Raw genomic sequence first — 21,051 nt, forward strand, 5'->3', positions numbered from 1 at the left:
AGAGGCCTCCTAAGCTCTCTCTCTCCTCTTGGAGAGGAAGGTAAATTCCATAAGCACGAAGTTGTTGAGTAACTTTGGCTTGCAAAGCAGGGTTGCCCATAGCTTGTTGCAACCTAGTTACGAGATAATTCACAAACATGGGAGCATCATCATTAGCACCTTCATGTGCAAAATCAAAGTTATCAATGTTCATTCTACTATCTTGATTATTGTCATCCATGTTAACAAAATTTATGTATATACTTAGTGTATGCTTTGGCAATTCAAAACCTTAGTTTCCACTCCTCTTAGCCTTCCAAAATTGGCTCTTAAGTATCTACACCCACGGCTCGAAGTGGTTGATTATAGAGAGTAGTAGAGTAGGTCTAACATAGAAGAGTCGCCGAGGGCTAGCTCCTTTCGGACTTCTTATGGCTCAATAATGGTAAAGCCGTAGGCAAGTCTAACAAGACTCCATTATTAAGTCCAAAGCTCCCAAGGTGTGCACCATATCCCACATAGTGGGCACAACAAAACCGATAATAGATCCCAGTTCCACTTATCCTAATATAATTAACAACATCAACTTTTTATAGGCTACTTAAGGACCTCTCTTCTTAAGCAAGAAAAGAGAAACCAAATGCTCTGATACCAATGTAATGGAATTGGCCTATTTAACTTGAGAGTAGCGGAAATTAATGAGAGTACTTTTGAGAAATGACTTTGTGAGCATAGCGGGTGAACATAATGAAGATAACAACATAATCATAGCAATTAGTTAACTTGGCATGAACAATACTTTTGCAAGAGAGAGAATTTAGAGAACATGACAACAATTGAGGACCGGATTTATGTGGAGCCGGTTCCCCCTCCAATAGGCATTTGTATTATGATTTCTCCCATTAAGAGAGACTTGTTACAATACAATCTTTGTGTTCCTTGTGACCTAGGTGATGCAATGAAGATGGAAAGCTTCATAAATCACAAACATAACATAAACTTAAAGAAAGCTTTAACCATCCCAAGACCTCAAACACCTTCGAAGGTGGAGAGAGCTAGCAGGGAATGAGGGTAGGGAAGAGGAAGAAGAAAAATTTCATAGGAGAAAGAATTAGTTCCTCACTTATCATAACTCTTGTTGCTAGCATACATAATAGCATAGTAATAAAGAAGAAGGAGATGGAAAGCTTAAGCTTTGAAGCATGGCTCTTGGTTGGCTTTGCACTCCATAGCCAAGAGAGTTGGTGTAGGCTCTCAACCTCTACTGAGCTCTTGCACTTTTCATAGCACACAATGAGAGTGTTTGTGAGTGTGTGTGGGTGAGTATGCCCCCTAAGCAACCCCCTAGCTTGCTTGGGTCGACCCCCCCCCCTTGTAGCTCATTCTTGAAGCTCATTGGACCCCTCCAGGCCTAGCCAATCACAAGCAGGAGGCATTACAAGCAACAAGGGTAGCCTTGGGACAAGTGTCCCCCTTTCCCCTTTGAGAGAGAGGGCTTGATAAATGAAAAATCAATTAATTAAATCTCCTAAATTATCATTGGACGCCTTGGGTGGCCAACCAATAGGCTTCAAGCACACAATGAGGGCAACATGAGGAGGAACTTGACAAGTGTCCCTTTTGCTTTCTTTGTACCATGCATGCCTTGTGTGAGTGTGTGGGTGTTCTCTCTTATCTCCTCTCATGTAGGGCGCGCCCCCTCCTTGTAGGGATTGAATATTTGACTTTTTGACACCTCAAGCCCCTCATGCATAGGCCCAATTCCCACCACAAGCTTGGCCCTTAAGCACTTTAAGCTTGGGCTAGGTTCTCACCTCAAGTGCAACCCTAGCATCTCAAGCATGTCAAGCATCTCAATCATCTCAATCATCAAGCACCTCAAGCATCTCAAGCACCTCAAGCACCTTAGTCATCAAGCAAGACAAGCACCTCGAGCTTGGTCGGGTTCCCGCGCCTCAGGGTCAGCCCTAGCTTACCTAAGGTCAAAGGACTTTTACACACATTATTGGAGGTCTTCAATGAAGCTAACCCTAAGGTCTTATGCTCCATTGTTTCTTTGATATACCATCTCTCATTTGGACCCCTTTACCATTGCCCCGTGTTCAGATAGATCTATAAGCACATGTCTATATCTTAACCCTTGTTCTCATTTATTCTCCCACATTAAGTGATCACTTTAATATGAGAAAATCATTTGGGTTGGTTAGATCTTAGATATTAGATTTTATGATAGTTGGAAAGGTATATTGTTCTTTTGGGACAATGAAGGGTGACAAAAAACCAACTCTTATATCATCGTCATTGTGATCCAACTGGTCATAAATTTAAAATGATACCATTCTAATGTTGTAAAACATGTGTAATTTTGTTGTGCAATCTCATGTATTTGTTACATGCAATGCACAGCTCAATTTGGTTTCGCAAGGCTCGGCATGGGTAGCCAACTTTGGGGGCCCACCATCTGTAAAACCTATGTATTGCGTGCGTTCAAGGACTACTTAAATAACCCCTTAGCTTTGAATTTTTCACTAATAAAAAGGACTTCCCTATTCAATTTTTAATGTTTTTCAGTATCATTTTTTTGACACCCTTTTTTGTATGTGAAATATGAGAAAATAATCCCTATTATTGAACCCACATGATAGGAATTCTTTTATTGTCGTGGCTCCCTCCTTGAGGCAGCCAAGTGAATGGTAGCCATGGAGAAGTTGCCAAAACTTATATACACGCCACCATCCGGCATGGACATTGGTCCTTCTCATGCTTTGCAAGAAGGTGGGGCTCAAAGACTTCTACACAAAGTGAGCACTTGAGCAGTGCATGCTCACTTTAGTAATGCTCCAATGCACGCCTTCTGCCAATCATGTCTCCGTGCAACTTGCAGCAATTCAAGTAGTGGTTGCAATGCATGGCATGCAACTTCACAATTGCCAATGGTATCTACCGCCCACAGTGAGTGCACACACTGTATCTCAACGCAGTGGTTGCAATGCAATGCAATGCATGGCATGCAACTTCACAATTGCCAATGGTATCTACCGCCCACAGTGAGTGCACACACTGTGTCTCAACGCAGTGCACACGATACTAGTACTATTGAGCACTGCATGCTTCTTTCTCATCACCCATCCCTTTTATAACCATTTTTTGCGTAATTGCAAGACTCTCTCTCTCTCTCTCAAGAGAAAAGAATATATCTTATTTTTTTTCACCATGGGAGTACCATTTCACATAATCAAGTGTCCATGATGGGATTGAATATAGCACTATACATAGAAATAAACCTAAAATCAAGGTTAGGAAAGTGTATATATAAGCTTTTGATTTCTTGCGAGCCACGTAGATTGTGTAGACTTCTACAAAACAAAGGTTGAGACAGTGCTCATGCATCCTATGAAACCCAATTGGAGGCCTCCAGGAAGCAAGACAGTAGTATCATTAGTCTTCAAAAATTGCAAGAGTGCCAGAATACCCACCAAACAAGCTCCTATGAGGTTTTCCAAAAGGGTTCCTAGTGGTAGCCACTTCACCTTCCCACGAATGCCCTTACCATTAAAATGTACCAAATGTCATCTCATCCATGTAGAGTGCGCAGGTGATGGAGAAGGTAGGAAAGAAGACTACGCACACACACCAACACACATCGAGACACACACACACACAATAGTTACCCTGCAGCAACCATTCAACGTGCTACTCCACTCTTCTTCACTTTGAACTATTATCCAAAGTATATATACAACATAGTATAGTTAGTGTCCGACCGCCCATAGCACAACGGACATATTCTTTAACATCATATTCTTTAACACTCCCCCTCAAGCTCAGAATGAGCTTGCATATGATGGATTTCCAATGCTTCACGAAAGTAGCAAAACTTCTCCTTTCCAAGAGCTTTTGTAAATATATCCGCAACTTGATCATTTGTCTTCACATACACCAAATCAATCTCACATGCCAAAAATTTTTCTCTAATGAAGTGATAATGTACTTCAATGTGTTTGGTGCGAGCATGGTAAACTGGATTCTTTGCCAACATGATGCTGCTAATATTGTCACAATATATAATGACACTGTCAAGATTGTCAAAACCAAAGTCTACCATAAGTACTCTCAACCATGACTCTTCACATGCTGCCAAAGCTGCTCCACGATATTCAGCTTATGTACTTGATAATGCTACAGTTAATTGCTTCTTGCTACTCCAACTTATCATACCATTGCCAATGGAAAATGCATAACCACTTGTAGATCTTCTATCCATAAAATCTCCCACCCAATCTGCATATGTGTAACCTAAAGACAAAGCTTCCCATTCTTTTCATAAAACATTCCATAACTGACAGTGGCTTTCACATATCTCATAATCCGTCTCACTGCATCAAGATGACTTTTACATGGCTTTTGCATGAATTGACTCACAACACCCACTGCATAACTCAAATCTGGCCTTGTTATTGTCAAGTAAATAAGACTTCCAACCATCTTGCGATACATAGTGACATCCTCAATGTAATTTCCATCATCAATCAACTTCACATTTTGATCAAGAGGTGTATTAACCGGTTTGTACGATGTCATTCCATACTTCTCAAGAATATCCAACGCGTATTGTCTTTGCATCACCCAAATTCCTGATAAAGTGTCGACAATTTCAATTCCCAAAAAATATCTCAACTCACCAAGGTCCTTCATGTTGAATTCTCTCAACAAACTCGTCTTGACATGCAAAATTTGCTCATCATGACTTCCAGTGAGAATCAAGTCATCAACATAGATAACAATAACGACGATCTCTCCATCAACATGCTTCAAAAATAATGAGTGATCAGCAGTAGACTGTTTAAATCCAATCTTCCTCTAGATGCTTGCTTCAAACCATACAATGCTTTCTTCAACTTACACACATAATATGGAAACTCTGGATGTTGATAACCCTCTGGCTGTATCATTTAAACTTCTTCTTCCAAGTCACCATTCAAGAATGCATTATCGACATCCATTTGCCGTAACTTCCAACCGAACATACTTGCCATTGCTATCACCAATCTGACTGTTGTCATCTTTGCAACTGGACTAAATGTCCCATCGTAATCAAGACCTTTTGTTTGTGCATAACCTTTAGCAACTAGCCTCGCTTTGTATCTTTCCATACTACCATCTGACTTGCACTTGACTTTGTATACCCATTTTGAACCAATTGCTTTCTTTCCACTTGGCAAGAGAACCAAATCCCAAGTGTCATCCTTCACAAGAGCATCCATCTTGTTACCATATACATGTGGTAGTGATGTGTGTGAACACGCTAGGACCACCGGGACATTTTTCCCCTCTTTAGGAGGTTTTTTTCCCTGTGCATTGTATATACGCCCATCACTCCAGGGCTATCCATCTTTCCATTGCACACTAAGTAACACACTCTCTATTGTATGCCTTGAGCTTCCTTCGTCTTCTCCAAGCTGTGTGTGTTTCTTTGCAACCCTAATTCCAACAATTGGTATCAAAGCAGGTTGCATCCTCCCGCGCTTAGTCGCCAGCTGCTCCAACATATGTTGTTGTGTCGTGGCACGTGCATGGTGGGAACGGAAGCTAAGCCCTACAATATTATGGATTTTATGTGTATACCTTAAGTGTGCATAAGTATATGTATTTTCAATTTAGCATGCAAAAAGCTAGTCGAAGTCTGATGTGTCACTCTTGTTGGGAATGGGCTTCGATCCCAGGATTCTTTGTGAACCTCTTCTTGGATCCATGATGAAATGAGTCTATAAAACATACCTCCTATCTACTAGGCATCCTATGTGGCATATGATAGGTATAGCATGGCCAAAAGTGGCCTTAGTCATAGTATACCCCATGAGGTGTCATTCTACACATAGTAGGTGCACTTTGGAGTGATTATGGACCTAGAAAAATCCCTTAGAAAAATGGTTACGAGTTTGTTTGATGTTATTCATGATGTATGCCAACCTCTCTCTTAATTTTTTATAAAGCTACTCTTGGAGGCTTATGGAGGCAAGGAGAAGATATTTGGAGAAAAATCTAGAAGAACCTCTAGATTTTTCTTGAAGAGAAAGATCTAGAAGAACCTCTAGATAGATCTAGAAGAATCTCTAGATATTTCTTGAAGAGAAAGATCTAGAAACTTTGAAGGTAATTTCAAGATATTTTTGAAAAGGGAGACACTTGTCGCAAAAATCCCTTGGATATTTCTAAGCAAATATCTTCTTCAAGAGGCAACCTCACCTATAAATAGAGCCTCTTGCTCCTCACTCGGGCATCAAGCAAACCATCAAGCAACCAAGCGCTCAAGCAATCCCCATAATCAAGCCACTCTATCAAGCCATCACCCAACCTCCTAGCCATCTCCATGAGGAAAACTCTCTCTCAATCTCAGCCCAACACATCTTGAGCTTGCTACTTCATGCCTCGAGCCTTCTATCTCCTCACTTGTAATACTCATACACTCTATGTAACCTTCTTTCATCAATAAAGACGCATTGTTGGTGGCTTGCAAACGGTGTTGGGGACTACTACGCATCATCTACTTCACCAAGTTGTCTACAATACCACAAGTCTTGAGGTGTGCTTCACTTCTTTGGATTAAGCTTGTGTGGGTCTTTGTGTGTTGGTTGTCTCTCTTATCTCTTTCCTCCATTGTTTTGACTGCTTTCTGAGATTTCTTAGATGAATAACCCCAATGGTGTAACTTTTCAACCCTTTCACTTTGTGCAACATATTAGAATTAACGTTTGTATTAGCCGTAAAATCCACTTCCAACAGAGAATTTTGTTTCTCTTTGGGCCGGAAAGACTGCAAGAAATTCTTCTTTCTCCACATCCTCTTATTTTGCCACTACTAGACTACTCTAATTCTTTCGATGTGCACATATTTATTCTCCTCTAGGGGTTGAGTCTTGCTTTCTTGATATTACTATGAACCAAGAAGACTTGTACACACGGCTCACTCCTATCGCTAGGCAAAATATCTACATCTTTGTAAGCACTAAGTTACAGTTTCAAAGAACCATTCACAGTCTATTTGGAGCACAACGACTTGCTGTTATAAATGCATCAGTGAACCCTTTCATCTTACCTTTGATTAGATACGATCAAAGCCTTGATGTTTTCATCTTTGTTTTGTTTTGAGGGTTTCACGTGTGCGTATGTGTGTGTCTGCGTGTAAGATTCCAATGGCTATACACAATGTATTTGCTAAAAACCCTAAGCTTGCTTAAGTGAAAAGCTTCACAGTCTCCCCACAAACCCTCACAGCTAGAGACCCGGCTCCTTCCTGGCAAGACCGCCAACTCTTTGACAACACCTACTCACTTTCTCCGATTTCAGTAAGCTTTGGCAAGCGTTCGCAGGTTGACAAATACACTACTAGGCTCATATTTTTGATTTGGGCTCATTTCGGCCTCCGTGTCCACTACAGGCAGTACTGCACAGGCTATTTCATCATTTTGTGCAGAATTTCTATCAATGCAGTTTTTTGCATAACAGGTGCCTTATAGTCTTCTACGGTTTGTGCTATATAGCACATGTTGTTCCCGCTCCGTTTCTCCTATTTTCGGGCAGTTTTCACATCAGGTGCAGCATTTACCATGGTTGACAACAACAACACAGATGTGTTCAAGATGTTTGCTACTGAGGACAGGTTGGATGGGGAAAACTACCCTATGTGGTCTTATATGATGCAACATGTTCTTGTGTCAAAGGGCGTCTAGAACATTGTGCAGGGCATTGATGTACGTCCTTGTTCTGAAGATGTAGGCGATGTTGAGGATGTTGCAGGTCTTGCCACAAGGATTGCTGCTATTAGAGTTGTTTTGCCTACGGCAGAACAAGCTCGTTGGGATGTTAAGGATGCGCAGGCTCATGCATTAATTGCGTTGTCTATGAAGCGCACCATTGTTTCTCACATCCGTTCGGCAAAATCTGCAAAACAGGCTTCGGATATTTTGACTGGTCTTTATGCAAGTCGCAATGAGGCTAAAATTGCTTTGCTGCGTAAAGAGTTGGAGTCGAAGATTATGCATGAGAAAGATGATATAGACACTTTCCTTGCTAGTGTCAAGGATATCAATGAGCAACTTATTTCTGCAGGAGAACTCATTCCAGACAGTTCCCTTGTGCAGATTGTTCTTGATGCCTTACCAGATTCTTACCAGACTTTTGCTAGTACTTAGAGACTTATGACCCAAGGAAACCCAGAAGTTGTCAAGTTTGATGCATTATGCACATTGCTGTTGCAAGAGTCACTTTCCAAGAAAAACAGGACTAGGCAGTGTGCAGTTGAACAGGCTTTTATTGCTTCTCAAAGAAAGGGTGGTAACATTAATGAAGCCACTTCTTATGGTTCTGCTGCGAGTGGAAAAAATTTTGTTCCTAATGATTCTCCTGGTAGCAATTTGTCTGGAAATTCTGGTGATAAGGGCAAAAAGAAGATGCGTTGCCATTATTGTAAAGCTAATGATCACTTGATCAAGTCGTATCCTAAGTTGAAGGCCAAAGAGGCTAAGAAGAAAGAGGGTGGTTCCACTGCAAATGATGGTTCCACTACAAATGCAGCCATTGTTGAGTCTTCTGTGAAAGGAGACTGTGTTGCTGATGTTGATGCAGAATGGGCTTTTAGCGCAGAGTGCACTTACAATCCTACTGCCCACGATGCATGCTTGTCAGTTGCTACAGATTCACATGTGTGGTATTTCGACAGTGGTGCTACAAAGCACATTACCTCACATCGTGAATTGTTTACCTCTCTGGAATCTGTCCCTCATAGGAATTCAGTCACTTGTGCCAACAACGCCTCTCATCCAGTTCAGGGAGTTGGAAAGATTGTGCTCACTGCTTCTAATGGCAGCTCCTTCCCACTTGTTGATGCACTTTATGTACCTGGGATCAAGAAGAATCTCTTGTCTGTATCCGCACTTGCTAGACTTGGACTTGTAGTCAAATTTGTGGATAACAGATGTATAGTTCATGATCTCAGTTTTGGTGATGAAATTGTTGCATCTGGGCTTTTGTGCCGTGGGCTGTATAAGCTCACTTTGTATGACAAGTGTGGACAAAATTTTGCAAATGCTATTGCAGATTCAAGGGCTATTTCAAATGCAAAAATTTGGCATGCACGTTTTGGTCATCTGAATTTTGCCAGTTTGCTGCGTTTGCATAAATCTGATATGGTTGCTTCTTTGCCGCCTCTTGAAGCACCTGTCAAACATGTTTGTGAAGTCTGTATTCTGGGTAAAATGCAGCGTTCTAAGTTTCCAAAGGATGGTTCAGTTAGCGCCACATGCAGGTTGCAGCTTGTGCATAGTGATGTTTGTGGACCCATGCAAACTCCGTCCTTGGGCAATTACCTGTACTTCGTGACTTTCATTGATGATTACTCCAGGCATGCATGGGTATTTCCGCTTAAAGCGAACTCCGAAGTTTTTATGTGCTTCAAACAATTTCTGGCTATGGCTGCAAATGTCTCGAAATGTACTGTGGGCACACTCCGTTCCGATCGAGGGGGGGGAGTATATGTCTCATGAATTGAATGCATTTCTGGCTAGTCGTGGGATAAAACACCAATGTACAGTGCCTTATACACCTCAGCAAAATGGTGTTGCTGAGAGGAAAAACAGGTCACTGATGGAAATGGCACGATGTATGGTCAAAAGTCAAGCTTTTCCACATTCTTTTTGGCTTGAGGCCATCATGTGTGCCACTTATGTACTTAACAACTGTCCTACGAAAGCTTTGCACTCTATTACTCCATATGAAGCATGGCATGATAGAAAGCCTTCTATTGAGCACATGCGTGTTTTTGGCTGTTTGGCATATGCTTTGGTGCCACAAGTGCGGCGCAGAAAATTGGATGATAAGGCTGTCAAATGTATTTTTGTTGGTTATAGTGTTGAAAGCAAAGGTTACAGGTTGTATCATCCGCAAACAAAACGTATTCTGGTTTCACAGGATGTAGTGTGTGTGGAAGATTCTGTTTAGCCCTTGCTGTCATGTACTAGAGACAGTAATGTAAGCTCACAAGACATTTATGACACTTTGTTGCCTCTTTTCAGTGGTGAAAATACGAATGTAAGTTCCAATGAGTAAAATGTACAGCCTATGGGGGTTTCTAAAAATGTTTTAGATCAGCCTATTGCTGATGCAGATGTACATGATGTACTTGATGAGGAAAGGGCTGAAAATGAGCAGGCTAGAGGTATGCCAAAATGGCTGGTGCACACTTTGTGTGACAGTAAATTGGATGCATCTCTGTCTAGTCGTACTCGATCAGGCTCTCTCCATGCATCTTATGCATCAGATTGTTATGCTTTGGCTGTGTCTAGCTTACATGATGTTGAGGAGCCTCTGTCTTTTGATGAAGCACAAAATTCATAAAATTGGATGGCTACCATGCAATCAGAATATGATGCACTCATAGAAAATGACACATGGACTTTATGTGATTTGCCTCCTTGCAAAAAGGCCATTGGTATGAAGTGGGTTTACAAGTTGAAATGCAAGATTTCTGTACTCTCCTCTGCCATATGTGGTCCTGAAATGGTTCTTGTTGATGGTCCTAACTTATCAACAACATGACGCACATTCTCTTTCTCTTCATACTCATCTTCTATCATCACTAGCTTTGGTTTATACCATGGTTCATGCTCACAAAATCTAACATCTCTACTGACATAAACTTGTCTTGCCGTAGGATCATAGCACTTGTAACCTTTCTTTTCAACTGGATAGCTCAAGAATATACACTTCATTGCCTTTGGCTCCATATTCTTTCTTGCTTCATTTGGCACATGAACATAGCAAACACATCCAAAAACTTTCATGTAGAAAACAGTTGGCTTGATCCCATAAAGTCTCTCATAAGGTGAAATTTCATGAATGGCTCTTGCAATCTCTGCTATGACTCTATTCTTTCTCTCAGCAACTCCATTTTGTTGTGGTGTGTATCTGCAAGTAATCTGTCTTTTTATGCCTTGTTCGCGTAAGTAATCATCAAAACTATGTGACATGTACTCTCCCCCTCCATCTGTACGTAGGCATTTAATTTGACAATCATTCTCTTTCTCAACCATAACTTTGAACTCTAAGAATACCTCAAATGCCTCTGACTTTGCCTTTAGAAAGTAAACCCATGTCATTCTATTGTAATCATCTGTGAATGTGATAAAATATCGACAACCATTTGGCGTAGCATGATCACAACATCCCTAAATATTTGAATGAACAATTTCCAAAAGACTTTGGCTAATTCTCCCCCTCTTTGGAAATGGTAAACGAGATTGCTTTCCAAATTGACAAGCTTCACAAACATGATCAAAATTCAATCTGCCAAACTCTGGTAATCCGCGTACAATTTGATTTGATTGCATATGCTTTAGTCTTCTAAAATTGACATGACCAATACTCTTATGCCATAACTCTGCCCAATCATCTTGAGTGGCTAATTTGTTTGCATACATACCGTTGTGTAAACATGGATCTCCAGCTTCCAATGAGAGCAAGCGACCTTTCTTTTTTCCACGTGCCAATATCTTGCCTGGTTTGCCTTTGTGAAACTCCTCTATGAAGCTGCCATAACGATTAAAACGGACTTGCAACCCTTGATCTGTCATTTTTCCAACTGATGCTAAATTCTTTGTGATTGAAAGCACATATAGAACATCTCCCAATGTGTTGTATGTCCCATCTTTTTCTAGAAATGGAACTGAATCAACATGCGTAATCCGATGCATAGTATCATCACCTGTAGTGACAAACTCATCCTCTTCTAACTTCTCTTTTCTATCAAACCATTCACCATGATATGTCATATGATTTGTGGCACCACTATCTAAATACCAATCATCTGTATGATGCGGCTCCACCATGCTTCCAACAACATGCTCCATAGGAAATAAATGTCCACTCGATCTATTGTCATATATATTTTGATCATGAGGATTGTATCCAGCAAAGTTTCCTCCATTTCTGCCATAACCTTGGCCTCTTCCACCACGATCACGATTTTGATTTAGCTTTGTGTAACATTCTCTTTCAAAGTGACCATAAATGCCACATCTGTTACTATATCCATCTCTTTGAGGATGTACAAATCATCCACCTCCACGTCCACGAGGTCAGGCTCTCCCCCTGCCTCTTTGGCTGTAATCATTGTAACTTTGACTTTGTTGGTTTTTCCATTGACCTCTTCCAGCGTTGTTTCCACGACCATAGTTTCCTCTTCCACCTCTATTGTTTCCACAACCTCTAGAGTAAAAAACCTGATCTCTGGAATTGATATTTGATGTAGAAGGACCTAACTTGCCTAACTTCACCTCTTCTTGCAAACAAAGGTTTACTAACTCTTCAAAATCAGGCATGTGTCCTTGACGAGAAATAGATGTATCCAATGACTTGTATTCCGGTCCCAAACCATTCAATGTCACTGAAACTAAGTCATCATCTGGAACTTCAACATTAATGCTCGCAAGATCTTCTTGTATTTGCTTTATCTCTATTACATAATCTCATATGGATCTATTTCCTCGCCATACACAATGTAACCTTTGCTTGAAGTGAACTTTTCGTGGTTTTGTATTGGAGCTGTTCATTCTTGCTAGTATCTCACATGCTTCCTTTGGAGATTGAGCCTTCTTCACATGTAGTATAAAGAAGTCACTAATACATAGTGAAATCCAATGAATCACTTTCCTTGAATTCCCGATCCACTTCTTGTAAGCTTCTACTCCTGCTTGCCATGTTTTATGTGCTTCAACATTCTCTCTGTTTGGTTCCAAACCAACTTCGGGACACTCGTGTTCACCTGTAATGTAGTCCCATAAACCTTTGCCCATGATAAAGTTCTCTATCCTATAAGACCATATGTTGTAGTTCTCTCTGTTCAGCTTCTCTCCAACAATCTGTGTGACTTGAGTTGAGCTTTCCACCATCTTTACTCTCTCAATTTGTTCCAAAGGATTTTGACAAAATTTCGGCAGAGTTCCGTTGTATTTGGACAATATCTCAAGTGACAATCTCAACCAAAGTGCTCATAAATACTGACAGAAAATCTCTCACTGCCAAGGGAAAATCCACTGACTCACTTTGCCACAGACTGACTCAATACTATGCATGAATACTCTAAAACAATGTCCACATGGACCTGTATGCAAATGCAATCCATACACTGTCATGTACCACATATCCATACATCCACCTTCTTCCCATAGTCGTAAACGACATATGAGGTCTTTAGCGGGGCCAGTCGGGGGTTTGCTCCAGTACCTAATCCACTTTGCCAAGGTACCAAAGCTCCCAAGTGAAGGCTTCAAAAAACCTCACTTGACCCTCACAAAGGCTGTAGTTTTTCAAAATACATTAACCGCATATCCATACATAACCACAAAGTACTCAATCTGACAATATAACCGCCTCAACTTCTTCCCACAACCTTTCTTACATAGGCAGTTGTCCATAACGAACCCACAACAACCAAACATAATCTTCGATAACACAATGTCATGATGCAAAAGCTCTATGTCGCTCTCCAAAACCTATGTAAATGTTGAATTCTTCACCTGTAACCTGTAAATCTACTGCCGACTACAAAACTGAAAATCTCCTATGCCTATGTGAGCTGGCTATTTGTTGCAGAAAATTTTTGCTTTTGGCAAATCTGAGTATGCCAATGCGTCCGGAATGCCCAAAAACATAAAGATAGACTCCTGGATCACTGTATTCCGAATTCGGGTGAGGAATTATGACCTAAAAACCTCTCTTTTTTGCTATTTTTCAGAGCTGCGGAAATCTGTGTATTGACTGTAGCTCCTTAAATTGAGCTCTGATACCACTTTGTAGAGTGCGCAGGTGATGGAGAAGGTAGGAAAGAAGACTACGCACACACACCAACACACATCGAGACACACACACACACAATCGTTACCCTGCAGCAACCATTCAATGTGCTGCTCCACTCTTCTTCACTTTGAACTATTATCCAAAGCATATTTACAACATAATATAGTCAGTGTCCGGTCACCCATAGCACAACAGACATATTCTTTAACAATCCAAACACCTGCTACCAAGAATGCAAACCTCAAGATGCATAGCTTTTGCGAACTACAACCACCAATAAGCAAGCTTAAAGCTCCTCCCCATAAGCAAAGTGTTGCAAATGCAATGACCGTTGACCTCAGTATTCCATAATGAAAGCTAACTGATATTTGTATGTTGGAAATCTCTTGATCATGAGTGGGCTTTTGGGAACAACGTCTGGCACTAATCATTAATTGTGAGGCTTTTGTTGAATCAATGCCCACAAGTAGGGAGATCATAGTTGCGCACATGCTACATTGCCACTTGTAAAAGTATAACCATTTTTTGATTCCATCTCGCATATGTCGTAATACTACCCATGAGTCCTATTGAAAGCCCAAGCGCTAAAGGTTCTGAAAAAGCATAAATGTGCTCCTTGAATACAATTCCAAACCATCCCATAAAAAATGAGCCTACTATATTAGCTGGTAGGTCTCTGTATAGAATACTTGACTTATGCGTGACAGACAATACATCATCAAAGAGAACTTCCAAGCCATATCGAATAAGAACCCCAAGTATTCCAAAAAATGCAAGATGCGCTAAGATATCAAAACACTCAAAGAAGGATCTACATTTCTTAACGTTCAAGTCGTGTTTTGAAGCTTCCGAAGAAAGTATTGTTGGCTCCCTCTTAGACGAGCCCAGCAGCTCAGTATCAATATCTGTATTTTTCACATGATGTACATATGAGAGACATGACCGACAGTATGACAGTGTTGTCGAGGTTGGCAGTCTTTCGCATGATAAGGATTTTCTCAAACTCCAGTTTTCGAGTTCCTTGTTGTGTAATGTTCCTTCTTTCTCTATCTCTTGTTGCAGCCACCTTGTTCTCAACTGCTTGATCTCGCCGGTAGACCACGGATCACAGTTTTCATCATCACCATATTCTCCAGATTCGCCAGACTTTGCAATAGTTGCATCCTCATATTTTGCGTCTTCCATAACGTATTAAGGCTACATAATCTCTCTCTCTCTCTCTCTCTCTCTCTCTCTCTCTCTCTCTCCTTCCTCCTCCTCCTAGCTTTGTCGCTTGTATGAATGATTATTATATAAGATTTGCCCTCTCAAAAAGGAAAAATCAAAAGCAACTGAATAAAGAACCTAATTCGCTTTTGGAGTCGTCACGCACGTCGCACCTATTATAAACAGCAGCGTGGAATGCCTGCGTTGACGCACAACTAAAAGTGCTTTGTCTACATCGTTTTTATGCCTTCCAAGACGCAAACTTCACTCGAAGAAACAGCTGCTGACTTGGTCAAGTGAAAATGTCGAGGCCAATGAATGACCTGCAATACATTAGCTGCGAGCGGCGATTGCAACCTCTCTCTCTCTCTCTCTCTCTCTCTCTCTCTCACACACACACACACACACACACACCCCCACACCCGTCAAGTCTAGTCCTCTTGCGGAATTTGATTTGTGCGGGGTGTGTACGACATATATATGCGTCGCTTACTTGGGTGGCTTTCTCGGGTCTCGATGGCCACCTAGCAGCACCGGCTCTGCTCGCCTGGCCGAGAGAGAGAGAGAGAGAGAGAGAGAGAGAGAGAGCTCTGGTGGCAATGGCGGCACCTAGGTTTTAGTTGCTTGAGAGAGAGAGAGAGAGAGAGAGAGAGAGTGGGTGGAAATTGTCAGTAATCAAATTGACTGCTTTGAGTGAGTGTGTGTGTGTGTATGTGTGTGAGAGTGAGAGAGAGAGAGAGAGAGAGAAAAGAAGAAGAAGAAGAGGATTTTAACGTCGTAGGAAACTATCCCAAGACACCTCAACTATCCCGAGAGAGAGTTGCTCCAGTGCTCAATATTCATTGGAGCACTAGCTTCCACATAAGTAGGCAGTAGCTAGAGAGAGACGGGGGTTCTTAGTTTGGGGGTGCTTGCCGCTAGTTACTAAATGACACCTCCTTTTTGGAGGTGGGATCAATGGCTCACGATCACCGGTTGATTCTGACTGTTGGATTGTTTATGGAATGCAAAAGATTCTCACTTTATTCGATCTAGGATTTGATCTCACAACCCTCTCCCCCACAAATTGGCTCTAACCACTAGGCTAAAACATGCTCGTTGAAAGATGGGTGTGTGGTAAGTTTATAGATCACGGCGTCGCGGACAAGTTTACACCTAGTTCACTTGAGTTCACACCAAGTTTGGTGTGGTGTGCAAACCCTCCCCAGTTCACACCGTGTTCACGTTGAGTTCACACCAAATTTGGTGTGGTGCACATATCTCCGAGGAGTTCACACCTAGTTCAAATGACAATCGTACGGCCCGGATTGCACCCGCCTCGTGATGCGTATTGTGGGTCGTTGATCCCACCTCCATAGGGAGGTGTCAATTAGTGACGAGGGTGCTTGCCTCCGTGTAGATGCAGGTGACCGGCTATGCCAGTCATGCAGTTTTCAAGGGGGACAGCAAATCGTTGAGCTTTATGTAAAGCTAGTCGGCGGTCGCTCAATACAACCAGTTGTGTGCGTAGCGGTAGAGTTGTAAGACGACCTTCACATAGACCTTCAACAAATGCCTCTAGCGGCATTCTTGCTCTGGTTTTGCGTTCTCATACAGCAAAGAACTGCTCGTTAGCACATCTTGCATCTTTGAATCGCAGATAAACTAGGGGGTGGTTGGACCACCCTCCAAACTCAAGATGCGTCCCCTCCACTGGCAGTAGCCGGTTGAGGATGCTCTCTCTTCACTAGCTGCCAAGGTCCACCATGGCCCACTGCGCTTTTCTCTCAGCGTCTCCCAATCTCAAGTCTGGTCTATGAGGTTGTGTTACTAGTAGATGCGAGTGATGTGAAGTTAGATGCATGGAGTCTAAAAATGTTGTTCCTCCCTCTTCCCCTACAAAAGCCCCTTCACGTGATACCATTGACCTATTGCATGAACAGAGAGTGTTGTATAGAAATCTGCCGGATTGTTGCTTCCACTACTTCTAGCAAGGACATCTTATAAAAGATTGTCTTGCCCTTGCTCAAGTCAAGTTGCAAAACCAGGCAGCTAAGGAGAACAAACCCAATCCTCAAAAGACCTTTCAACCTTTGAATAAGAGAAACAAATATAAATTTCAAAGGACAAGAGGTGTTAACAATGCTAACTCCCTCTATACATCACTCTGTAGTCAAGCTTAAAGATAAGGAGCTTGAGCTCAACTTGAACAGACTTGGTTCTCGTTTTCAATGGTATTCAACTAATTGCAGGCAGAGGAGGAGCAGTTATAGGAATCTCTTGCAAATGGTCTAATCTGGTATCAAATGTGCAATACTCTACTAAAGGATTCTGGGTTGCGATCACCTTTGCAGCTCCTATAAACTATACACTAGTCAATTTTTATGCTCCTAACTCTGTGACAGAAAGATCTTAGTGCTTGAAAAAAATTTCTTCTACCAAAGAATATGGTCTTGATAGGGGACTTCAACATGGTGGAGAAAATTACTAACAAACCAAGGTCTCTTGGACAGGTCATTTCTGGTAATGAAAAGGTACATTGGCTTAACATTGTTGATTCCTTGAATCTGCTTGATATATTTGAAGATGTTGGCTTCACTTGGAATACAAATAGAATGGGGAATGCTTCAGGTCAGCTAGACTAGACAGAGTATACATGTCTGCCAATGTCTTACAAGAACACTGGTTAGTACAATGCAAATTTGATGTTCTCATTCTTTTATCTGATCACAAGCCTGTTTTTCTTTAGCTCATGAGAGCTGAGAATAACTATAAATCTGGCTGGCCTCACCTTGACCAATCCCTATTTGACATTGACTTCATTAAAAACAAGGTACAAGTCATTATGAAAGAGTCCTTTGCACTACACCCCTCTCCTGCCAAGGCTTGGGAGATTGGAATAAGGGAGTAAAGAGGATTCTGACCAAGATAAAAAAAGTAGCTAAGGACATTAGGGCTCATAGAAGGATGATGATATCTAGGGAAATTCTTCAACTTGAAGAATCTCTCTCCAAAGCTAACCCTCCCCCTCCTAGACTTCTAGAGCTCAAAGTGTCTCTTCAGCAGGAAGAGCTCCTTGATGCTAACAGTGCCCTTGCTTTCACTAGAGAGTTTTGGGCAAGTAAAATTGGCAGGCACTCTAAAAACATGTTTGATCTGTTAAAAAAGAAAAAATCTAAAGGTTTCATTGCTTTGTTGGGATGGGATTTTGCCACCAAGTCACATAAGGACAATGTCACATTGGTCCATAAGTTCTTTGCTAATATTTTCTCTGGTCTTCCTACGAGAGATAGAGTGATTCAAGAGGGTAAGGCTTTTATAGCCTAGACTAGGAGGAAGAATATCGCCCCTCATCAAGCACACTTCCTAGACCAACCTATCTCTCTTGAGGAAATCAAAGAGACTATTAGCAACCTAAAGACTGGCAAAACCCCAGGTATTGATGGTATACCTAATGAGTGCTACATGCAATTCAAAAAATTTGTTGCACCTTATCTAATCCTAGTGTGGCAAGAAGCTGTCAGTCTGGGAGCTCTTCTTGCTTGTGTTAACACTAGAGTTGTTAAGCTCATTCACAGAAAAGAAGGTAGGGAGGATCTCAATAATAGGAGACCCATTACCTTTTTGACTTCTATCTATAAGGTGTTTTCCATGTCCTTAGCTAGGAGATTCAATCCTCTTATGACCAGTTTCATTCTGCAAGAGAAAAAGGGTTTTATTAAAGGCAGGTAATTATGGATGCTATTATTACCCTTTGGGAGGGTATGGAACATGCTATGGAAAATGATCAGGACTTCTACTTCTTCAAAGTTGATTTTGACAAGGCCTGTGATAGAATGGATAGAGAATTATTCTTCAATCATTATTTGATCTGGGATTGGGCAAAATGCTTATTAAGTTTGTTCATTTGTTGCTTGGAAATGCTTTTTCTAGGATTTTAGTAAATGGTTAACTTACAAAAGTGATCAGATTGATGAGGTCTATAAGGCAAGGCTTTCCTCTTGCACCTCTTCTTTTTGTCATTACTTCAGATTCTTTGGGTTGGCTGATTAAGAGAAAAATGTAGGAAGGGAAGTTGGAGGGCATCAAAATTGTTGGATCCTCTAATGATCTTTGTTTGCAAATGTTTGTAGATGATACAAATTCCCTTACTCATGCAAATTTCGATTCGGTTAATTCTTTCATGGAATGCCTAAATATTTCTTGTCTTGCCAGTGAATCCCAAATTAATCATTGGAAAACTGGATTCAAAGCCTCCAATGGTTTTACTCCCTATTCTGTCAGTAAAGTTGGCTGCAATGTTATACCAGATGGACAAATTTATAGATCGTTAGGGATACCTATGGGTTTCAAGGTAACCATGGAACAAAGGTGGGAGTGGGCTATGCCAAAATTCAGAAGGAAAATATTTATGTGGCATGCTTCTCAACACTCTCTTGCTTCCAAGACCTTTGTTTTGAATCACTTTTTGCTTCCCTCTCCGATTTATTTCATGTCTTGTTGGAAACCTACCAGTTCCTAGCTCAAGCAGGTTGTATCTCTTACTAGAAGATTTCTTTGGGGAGGATCAGAGGACTCTAATAAAATCCCCAAGGTTGCTTGGAAGACTTGCTGTCTACACAAAAAAAGAGGAGGGCTTGGTATCCTAGATCTAGACAAGATGGCTATTAAAATGGCATGTAAATGGATACTTAGAGCCATAAACAGTGATGATTTTTGGGCCTAGTTGATAAAAAGACATATTTCTAACTTTTAGGTGCAGGGCTACAAATCTTGGAGGGATCTCTCTCTCTGGGATGTGATATCCTCTAGCAGGAAGCTCAAACCTGTAGGCTCCCAGCTTGTCATTAGAATGTGGGATTCTTGGTTTAAAATCAAAGAAAACCTTCATCTACCTCAATCCTTTTTGTTTGACAGTAATGTTTTTGCTCAAGACTCTATATGGTGGGGTAGACTGCAAGTAAGCTTGAAAAAAAGCTAACAATGAAATCCCATAAGTGTTTCAAAGCAGTAATCAGAATTGGGGAGATCTGCAGGAAAATATTGATTGGCTGACCCCTAATCAGATTTCTAATCAATTCAATATTTCTTGTTGTCTTGCAAAAATAGTAAACAGGGTGGAGGAGCTGAAATTTCATCTTCAGAACAGCTCACTGTTCAGGCATAGCAAGATCATCTCACTACAGCATTATGCTCGGAAGGCCTACAAAAAGTTCTCTTGCATAGCAAGTTTTGAAGAGCAGCCGAGAAAGAAATTGAACAACAAATGGTACCTCAAATGGAGCTCAAAACAGTGGGTGTATAGATTTAAATGCTTGTGGAGCTTTGCAATTCCTATAAACAATAGATTCCTTGCATGGTTGATTATGGACTGGTCGGAGAGCTCTTAAGCTGGTATTGAAGATGGGAGTTTTTAGAGATGCAATTAAACTAGAAGATCTTCATCACATCTTTGTGAACTGTCCTGCCAATTCCTCAAAGCTTCTGACTCTGGGCATGAGCTGCAAAGAGGTCCGTCCCTTGCAATTTTCAGCACATGAGTTATTGATTGGTTATTGTATTAGAATGGATATTCCATTCTAGAATATGTGGAGAATGGCTTACTTGTGGACCTGCTGGACTAAGAGAATAGAGAGTATCTTTAAACAAAAACTAGAGGACAGCAGGATTTGTTTTCAATTAAAGAAAACTTATGTCTCTTGTGTTGGCCAAATGAAGGATATGGCTATTACTCAAGAGAGAGATTGATTATGGATTTTGCGTGTCTAGAACTCCGGTCTTGTTTTTTGTATAAGGGATGCCTCTCTCCCTACCTCTGAGACACTGTTGTAGCTCTTTCCCTTTTCTTTAATACATTTCTTGTTCTCTTTTTTTTTAAAAGGTGTAGGCCTTGATAGTTTAGCTGGGGCATGAGGCCACCCTCTAAGCAGGGAGTTCAAGGCTGTGTGCACTCCGTGTTCACCACAATTTTGATCAATTGATTGCTACCCGTTTTGTCTGACATGAAATTGGTGTTGGAATTAGGGTTGCAAAGAAA

The 21,051-nt window shown here is 41.1% G+C and overlaps 2 pseudogenes; both read right to left on the bottom strand.

The window, feature by feature from the left end:
• Window positions 1–3,177: 3,177 nt before the first annotated feature.
• Window positions 3,178–15,014, bottom strand: LOC147448827 (uncharacterized; annotated as a pseudogene).
• LOC147448828 (uncharacterized) lies at window positions 11,314–12,922 on the bottom strand (annotated as a pseudogene).
• Window positions 15,015–21,051: the final 6,037 nt, after the last annotated feature.

This window comes from Adiantum capillus-veneris, chromosome 10 (genome assembly GCF_014529385.1).
Source record: "Adiantum capillus-veneris isolate H3 chromosome 10, ASM1452938v2, whole genome shotgun sequence".
NCBI classification, from domain to species: Eukaryota; Viridiplantae; Streptophyta; class Polypodiopsida; order Polypodiales; family Pteridaceae; genus Adiantum; species Adiantum capillus-veneris.